Genomic DNA, 9,120 nt, shown 5'->3' on the forward strand with positions numbered 1-9,120 from the left:
GCAGTGGACTGCGTTATTTCACCTTGTAACCCATTTGCGATGTTGTCTGCGATGTTGAAAGTTGCCCAAAATTATTTTAATGCATTTTATTTACCGAAAATATCAGTAACTATCAGATACGCAATGCTTTGTTTCTTATGTTTTACCCTTTAAAATATTCCATTAAAGTTGTCCAAAGGACCTTGTTTTACTTTATGATTACTTTTACATCCACAAATTTTATGTTTTCTTCATTGTCTAGGAAATTATGACGTCATTTTCAGGTGCTTTTACTATTTTAGTTTGGTGTTTCCATTTTTTTTCAAAGTGTGACGAAGTCTTTACAAAATAACGAGAAAATTGTTATCTCGAATTTTTACAATATTACAAGTATCTAATAAAAGTATCTCATTCGCAATAGTTTCCTTGAATATAATTGGTTTGTTACCGAGTTTGAACGTGATCTATCAATAAAGAGAACTGTGCGACAAGGATAACGATAGTCAGCGTCAGCAAAGCGTGTCTTAACGATCATTAAAAATTGTAATAAATCGTTCGCAATAATTGTAATAAATCGCTGCAAAAGTATGTCAAATGCTACTAACTCATATTCCAGCTTGGCAAATGCGTAATTCCATCCAAAGGAATTGCGAAATGCATGTCTAAAAATTTTAATTGTTTTATGATCATTATTTACTTGTATGGTAAGGAGCGGGTTTATTAAAAACATGTCGTTAGTTATTTTTATAACCTTCGAGTTGCACAATCTTGAGATGCATCTGCGGTGAATACAGGTGCTTAAAAAGCATTTTGACCTTCATTTCTAGTTTATTAATATGATGATCCCACGTGTTTGGTCTGCGAAAGGTCAGGTGTGTACGCGCCTTTCTCGGTGAAGGTCGGTATGTGATTGACCAGTATGTCAGCGCTTGTTTCGCCTATGCCGCTTCCCCACGCCTTCAATGCCTCCGTACTAAGACTAATTCCACAGAACGGTAAGTTTATAATCTAGCTAATTCATTACTCCATAAAGTGGTGTAGATAATGATCGATTTCTCCGACTATTTATTGAACAGATATATTTGAAAGAAAATTAAATAACATAATCCTGTTTTTAAGGTGAACTGTTTTCATGGGAATATGATTTGATTGTTTATCAAAAACGGTGAATTCGTTTTTACTGAGCTAAGTATGGTAAAAAATAGTTTTTATATATATAAAGAGTTTATATACATATAATAATATAAAAACTCTTTTGCTGACTGTAGTTTTTATTGACTGTGCTCCCATCATGTCACTCAACCTACATGTACCTATGTGTACCAAATTTCAAGTCAATCCGACCACCGACAGTGACTTAAAATTAACTTGCAAGATTTAAAGCAAACAAATAAAATACGAGAGAAATTGAATAAAAGCTTGTAAAAATTAAAATAGCGTTCATTTAGTCAAATTATCATAATAAAGTTGTACGCTCTTTACAGAAATCATGGGTGGTAATGATCATAAAAAAAACTTTTATAAAATGCATCTGAACATGCAGACAATTATTTTGTGAGATTTTCTTCGCTGCTAATTACTACTTTATAGGTACATCATATTTGACAAAACAATTGAGTTTTATGACCTACTAGTTATGTTGTGTGTATTGTTTAAATGTCTGTATTTACTGAGTCACGATAAACCTTGATTAATAACACCGCTCTATCTCGTAAAGTGTTGTTTCAGAGGTTTAACGAACGTAGGCACAATTAGTTCACCGTACGTGGATTAAATAATCTATGCGACAATCATTGCTGCATGCGTGAGCGCAGCGAACTACGTCAGTCGAGTACCCCGTCACTTGACAGCCACTCGCCGGCAAGTTACTAACAACAGGCTTAAAAAGTGTTGACAAGATATTGTATGGAAAAAGTTAGACTCAGTGCCGATAAACATCGGAGTTTTATTATTGGACATAGGTAAGTTCTTAAAATTGTATTGACAAGGGTCATTATTCGAAAGTTTCAACCGCCTCAATTTTTGTGGTCTCATTCTTTCATGAATGGGCTGAAACATTTGATGACATTTTTAAATTATTTTTTAGACGTCCTGTACTTTTACTAGACGACCTGGAAACTGTAACAAAATCTTGTAGTGACCATGTCAGTAAAAATGTGCCCACAAAAAAAACGCAAAACTAGCCCGCGACTTCATCTGAGCAGAATTCGTTAATCGCGCGCCCGCTGCGACTAAACAATATTCCGGGCAAAAAAAGCTATCCCATTTCATTTCCAGGGTTTTAGTAATTCTTCATGCAAAATTTCATTAAGATCGGTTAACTACTAATAAGCGTAAAAGCGTAACAAACAAACATAATTACTCACAGTCTCATTATTTTAATTTTAATGTTAAAATGTAGAGTAAGCATATAAATTAAATTGTAGCTGACAATAATAATATCTGTTCCAAATTTGGAGACTTTAATTCAATCCTTTATAGTAATATATGTACGAGTATTTAAGTTTGCTAATCAATTTTAGGCCTTCGCTATCTCATTTAGTTAACGTTCTACAATTTTAGATTTAGGTCATTAATTACCATAAGACCAGCAATGTTGGGCCACCATTTATGCCGTCAAAACAACGACTTAATTGAAAAAAAAAACTATAAGGTACAATCATGGTCTTGTAGAATTGGTACTCTGTTAGACTGTTAAGTACTTGCTTTAACCTTCAACAGTCGGGATCCATTCAAAATCGTGACCAGCTCAAACATTTTTAGTACCTAATGGGTCCCAACTGTTAAAGTTTCAGTTACCTAATAGAGTTCTAGACTACTATACTCGTTTTTGCGAGTATAATGTGTCACAGAGCTGCTTAAATAAGTGATTATACTAATATCAATCTTAACAATTAAATATTGGCTAATATCAATCCTAAAAACATGAAACGTATAAAAAATTAAAAACAAAACCGGCCAAGTGTGAGTCGGACTCGTGCACAAAGGGTTCCGTACCATTATCTATACAACATTAGACATTAGGTAAAAAAACACGTTTGTTGTATGGGAGCCCCCTTAAATAATTATTTTATTTTTATATAATCTGTGACTTTATCGTAATCTGTAATTGCGATTGCGCTTGAGTAGCCTAGGGAGGGTGACCCTAGCACTACTTGTCGAGAGTGGCATAGTTTCAGCCCGATTCGATAGAGGGAAGGTGCCCCTTGAATAATCCACAATAGTAGAATTCAACGAGTGATGTAGCAGCAGCTGTTCCCTCAAGTCTGCTTCACTGTGTAGAATCGGACTCCCCATTTAATACTTATTACAAATTTGATGTGAAATTAATACTCGTAAATACATCGAAATAGAAAAGGAGTGCTTATAAAAGGTTTACTGATATTTTTTTGAGCATTTAGGTAGTGTTATCAAGTATTCGTAACCAACTATCAGCTAGTACTGTGAAAGTAGAGCTTATTTTAATATGACATCACTTTAAATCGCGATAACCTGTTTCTGTTACTATTGTATGTAATAAATTGTTGCATGCTTGCTTGCATGCTTGCTTACATGCTCACTTGCATGCTTGCTCGATTGCTTGCTTCTTTGAAATGTTTATGGTTCGCGCGAGCGAAGCGGCGGGTAAAAGCTAGTCTATCTAAGTCTGTCTAAGCTAGTAAATTACTCTTAAACATTATATATATTAGTAAATGTATTAATTAGTTCGATGATAAACATATATAGTTTGGAAACGTTAATCGCAAAATTTAAATTTTTGGGTTCCGAAGCAAAAATGATAACAACTGAATGCTTCCAGAGATGGTTTAGTCTTGTCCATATAGAACTAAACTCAGAGTAGGTAGTAAAATTTATACCACCAACTTTTGAACCTTAACATTACATTTGGTGTGAATAATGCAAATCTTATATTCTCTTCTTATGATATCTTCAAAGCTTGTCCCTCTCCTTCTTATACATAGTCGCCATGATTTTTCAAAGAAACGCGACCATTTTAATTTAAATTTAAATATGGAACCCTTATATGCGTGGTTCGACACGCACTTGATTATTTTTGAACTGGTGCGTTCTGGTTTAAATCGTGTAAAAAGAAATCCAGTTTCGTGAGTCTATGGAAATGTTTGGACAAAAATAAAAGCGGTTGTGTTGGTATCACATTCACCATTATTAACATATTTTCATGTCAGATATTAATTACTTACTATATTTAGATTTTTATGGTTTAACTACTTACAAGATAGTGTTGAATTAAGTTTGGTGCCAATTTTATTAACTAGCTTGAATATTATTGAATTAATTAAAATTTATTTTGATTTTATCTTTATCGTACTTAGTATTAGTAATAAGATTTAAAAAATATTTTTAATAACGTAATTGTTGCAGGTTTTAATCCTCGTAAATTTTTTACGACATTACTACACATACAACATTGCTACATTTCATTAAGTGTAATCACTACAAACTTTTATTTAACTTGCAACATTCGAACATACGAATGGATGGTTGTTGTTTTAAAATTTGCAAACCACTTTGCACTGCTAACCTCTTCCTGGGCACAATTGCATAACAAACTACAAGTAAATAGTATTAGCGATATTGTATGGAGATTCACTGATATTATTTGCTTGTACTTTATTATGCAATTGGGCCCTGGTATTCGATTTAGCTGAAATTTGGCTTACTTATGTAAGTTCGGTGACAAAACAATAAATAATCTTGCTTTTTCTGTAGCCCCTATGTTAAAAAGATCTAAGAGAAGATATTTAAATTTTAGGCTTTCTAAAACATTCTTCTTGTATTCATAATCTATCAGAATTACGTTGATAACCGCTCAGCGTTCATATTAAAGAAAAATTAAACTTTTTTTCGTCTCATTCAATCAAGTCAATTAGATTGATAAAGTTAAATTAGTTTATTAATATTAGTAAATTAGTACTGTACTAACTGGGAAATTAAACCAAAATGTCATCTGTTTTATAATAATTTAGTAGTCAGCTTTCAATAGTAGGTACCTAACGAACAGCAAATTTTACGATTGAATAGCTAGCGACCTCGACGGGTGTATCGACAATGACCGTCATGGCTGACAAAATAATTAAACACATTCACGTAGTAAAAAATAGCAGATTGTACAACAAGAGCATAAAACGAGTCATTTTACCCAAGACGTTCATATAGCCATTCCGAGCCGGCACGGCGAGGGTGGATAGAGACCTCAAGGGGAAAATGGGATTAATGCTCGAGTTTTACGTTATGCTTTTCACTTCGATTGCGAAGAAATGAAATAGCAACAGTGGAAACAATTTTTCACTTTCTATGTATCTTTTATTTTTCATGCATTTCTGTATAATTATTTCTTTTTTGTTTTATCGGTTTATTTTGATTGATTTTAATTGTTTTTTATTTTTACTAAAATAAAAATGATTAAAAAAATATGTAGAAACTTTTTCGTTTGTGGCTGTTGAGACCTCATTACTTTGGTCTTAAACGAAGATTTTATTTATGCAATAGAGCCTAAAACTCATTTAATGTCGCCTAGATCCAGCATAAACACGAACTTTACGAGCATGAGAAAGCCTGTCGTTTACTGAGGCCCGCCATGTCACGCAAAATCGAATTGCAATTGTTTTATGCAGCATATTAGTTATAAGTATTTACTATGAAACTTCGATTAACGTGGACACGTGGCGCGCTGAGTCGTGTAATACTAAGTCAATTTGATGTATACCAAAACTGTATGCAAATGGGTAAGTATAGGTAGTTCTATCTTCGACAACCGGTTACTCTTATAATGTCTTAAAGATGAGGCGCCCGAAAAAAGATTCTTCGTCCATAAAATTTGCTCAACAAAAATCGAGTGCGACATAGGGCTAAAAGTAACATTAGTCAAGAAAGTGAATTAAGCGACTGAGTAAAATGATAACACTAGTATAATTTAGATCTTATATTTTTCGACATTTAAAATTAATCGATTTTAATCGACAAGACCGCCTTTGTAGTTCTTTTTTATTTCACTGTATTGATTTGTGGTGTTCAACAAAGAATATTTGTCTCACACGTACCTTGCCACACAATAATGAAGAGAAAATGGCAATAAATTGATTGCCTCTCCTTTATCAAACCAGCCTGCCAAATTGTCACCAACCTTAAAACATCTATTGAATAAGAACAGATCACAAATGGAATAAACAAATGTAAGTATCATCTGATAATCTAATCTAATGGAATGCTCATTAAATAGCACACGTGCTCATTGCATTTTAACTCGTCTAGGATTGAACATTTAACTACCATAGCTGTAGGCCGCCTTCGCTCGCTTTAAATTTGGGGTTACACAGATCATTTACTTTCTATGATCTTTATTTTCGTAGCATAATTGATTTTTCGGAGGATTATATTTGCAAATTTTTGAATTTAAAAATCAACCTAGATGATCATAATTCGTTAAACTTTAAACCCCTGTTTCACATCTTTAGGTCAGGGGTGTAATTTTAGAAAACCCACGTGCTTCTTTTGCCCGCGACTTCGTACCTACGCGGCATAGGATTGTTCCCGCAGGATAAAGTGAATTCAAGAGAAAACCACACTGTCCGCGATTGAATTGAAACAGGCTTCTATTATTTCGGGTATCGATTTTTAAAAAGCTTTTACTAATAGTTTTTTTTTTAAATCCGCTCAGTTTTTCCAGAGATTCCCCAAACAACCAAGAAGCAGACAAAGTTAAATATTTCCTTTTCCCGTGGGAATTTCGAAAAATCCTTACTTTGTGCACTCCTATGATACTTTATCTACATGTGTGCCAAATTCAGGTCTGTCAGCCTGTCCTGTCACAGTATACTGTTTTACAGGTATGGATAAATTTTGTTACGTAATGAGTTGATTGGTTTGGCGTAGGTTCTTAATGTGTCCTCCTAACCGTTAAGGAGTTATACCTTCCATCATCAGCTCACCTGAATAACCAGAAAGAATACAACTAAAGGTCTACCTATACGTGCTTATGATGTTTAAAGAAACTTCCTCTAACTCCTAACCGTTAAGGAGTTTAACCTTCCATCATCAGCTCATCAACATGAGATGATGTCTGTCAGACGCAAATACTTAAATAACTCGAGATAATTATACAAAAACCGTAATGCGTGCCTACAAAATTTGAGGGTTGCCCTCGATTTCCCTGAGATTCCGTCATCAGATTCTGATTTGGTGACAATGGGACTACCTCAGGAGTAGATATTATTTCGAATAAAAAATTATTTAAAAAATCAGTCCACAATTGAGCGAGAAATCGGTGAACAAACATAAATAAATATATGTAACGGAATGCATAACCTCCTCATTTTTTTGAAGTCGGTTAAAGAGCTTTTTGCAGCGTACGTGCAGTATAAACTTTGAATTTTGTAATTTTAGCTTTCTACAACCAGTAAAACGCAAAATCCTGTTTTTTCCCGTTCCCATAAGAATTTCGAGAAATGCTCTGTTAATGCTCTCCTACACTCCCCAAGGAACACACTTGCCAAGTTTCAGCTATCTACGACCAGTAAAAAGTAAAATCCCGTTTTTCCCTGTTCTCGTGTGAATTTTGGACAGTGCTCCTCTACATTGCCAAATTTCAGCTTTCTACCAGTAAAACGAAAAGTCCCATTTTTTCCCTTTCCCGTGAGAATTTCGGCAAATTATCTCTTAATGGTTCCACAATAATACTAATGCTGTTTAATGTAAAATTGCAATAATACTAACGATAAATCCTGTTTTTTCCCATTAACGTCAGAATTTCGGGAAATCCTTTTGTAGTGCTCCCCTACACTCCTCCCCAAGGAACCTAAATGCCAAATTTGAGTTTTCTACGATCAGTAAAACGAAAAATCCCGTATTTTCCCGTTCCCGTTGGAATTTTGGAAAGTCCTCTCTTAACGCTCTTCTACAATCCCCAAGCAACCTACATGCCGAATTTCAGCTTTCTAGGACCATTAAAATGAAAGATCCTGTTTTTTTCCCTTTCCTGTGGGAATTTCACAAAATTATTTCTTAATGGTTTTCTTCACTTCTCAAGCAACTTACATGCCAAATTGCAGCCTTCTGCGACCAGTAAAACGAAAAATCCCATTTTTCCCGTTCCCGTCAGAACTTCGGGAAATCCTTTTGTAGTGTTCCCCTATACTCCTCAAGGAACCTATATGCAAAATATCAATTTTCTAGGACCAGTAAAATGAAAAATCGATCCCCTTAAACTGAATATAAATCCCGTTTTTTCCTTATCCCGTAGGAATTTCCCAAATTCCTTAAAACTGTTTTTTACTATTATAATCACCTACCTCTATGCCAAATTTGAAGAGTCTAGTAAATATAGTTCATAGAATTCAGTTAAACTGAATATATAAATCCCGTTTTTTCCCGTTACCGTTAGAATTTCCAAAAATCCTTCCTTAGTGGGGATGCCTACATTGTATAAGGTATCTATGTGCAAAATTTCAAGTCTCTAGGTCCAGTGGTTTGGGCTGTGCGTTGAAATATCAACGATTGATTTTCGATTGACTTTGTCACCACATTACCCCTTTCAGGGGTTAAATTCTCAAAAAACCTGAAACACGTGTTTACTTATTTGTTGTTAAGAATACTCCTGTGAAGTTTCGAATAAAATAGTCTTACTAATCTTGTTTCCCCATACTAACTTTGGACCCCCATTTCACCCCCTTAGAGGGCGAATTTTGAAAAATCCTTTCTTAGTGCACCCCTAGACCTTAAAAGGAACCTACGTGCTAAATTTGAAATCCCTAGAACCAGCGGTTTGGGCTGTGCGTTGATACATCAGTCAATCACTTTTGCCTTTTATATATATAGATAAGATGTAGGAAGAAAACCATTTGAAAATGTTCGCTTTATTAATTGGTACGTCCGTACTATTAAACAATTTGTTTCTTTAAATAAACTTATTATTTATTGCACAAGAAGAAAATATTTCACAGATTATGATAGTAGCGCCTTTGCTATCTGCCCAGACCTTACATGCTTGCCTTGGCCCTAAATTTAATCCTACACATGCCTGTATGTAGTACTCAACTTATTTTATAATTAAGTTCATAAGTATATGTCTGTTGTTGCAGACACTTTTCTACCACTAATTTACGAATACTGAATATAAAACCG

Source organism: Choristoneura fumiferana, chromosome 6 (assembly GCF_025370935.1).
Source record: "Choristoneura fumiferana chromosome 6, NRCan_CFum_1, whole genome shotgun sequence".
Classification (NCBI taxonomy): Eukaryota; Metazoa; Arthropoda; class Insecta; order Lepidoptera; family Tortricidae; genus Choristoneura; species Choristoneura fumiferana.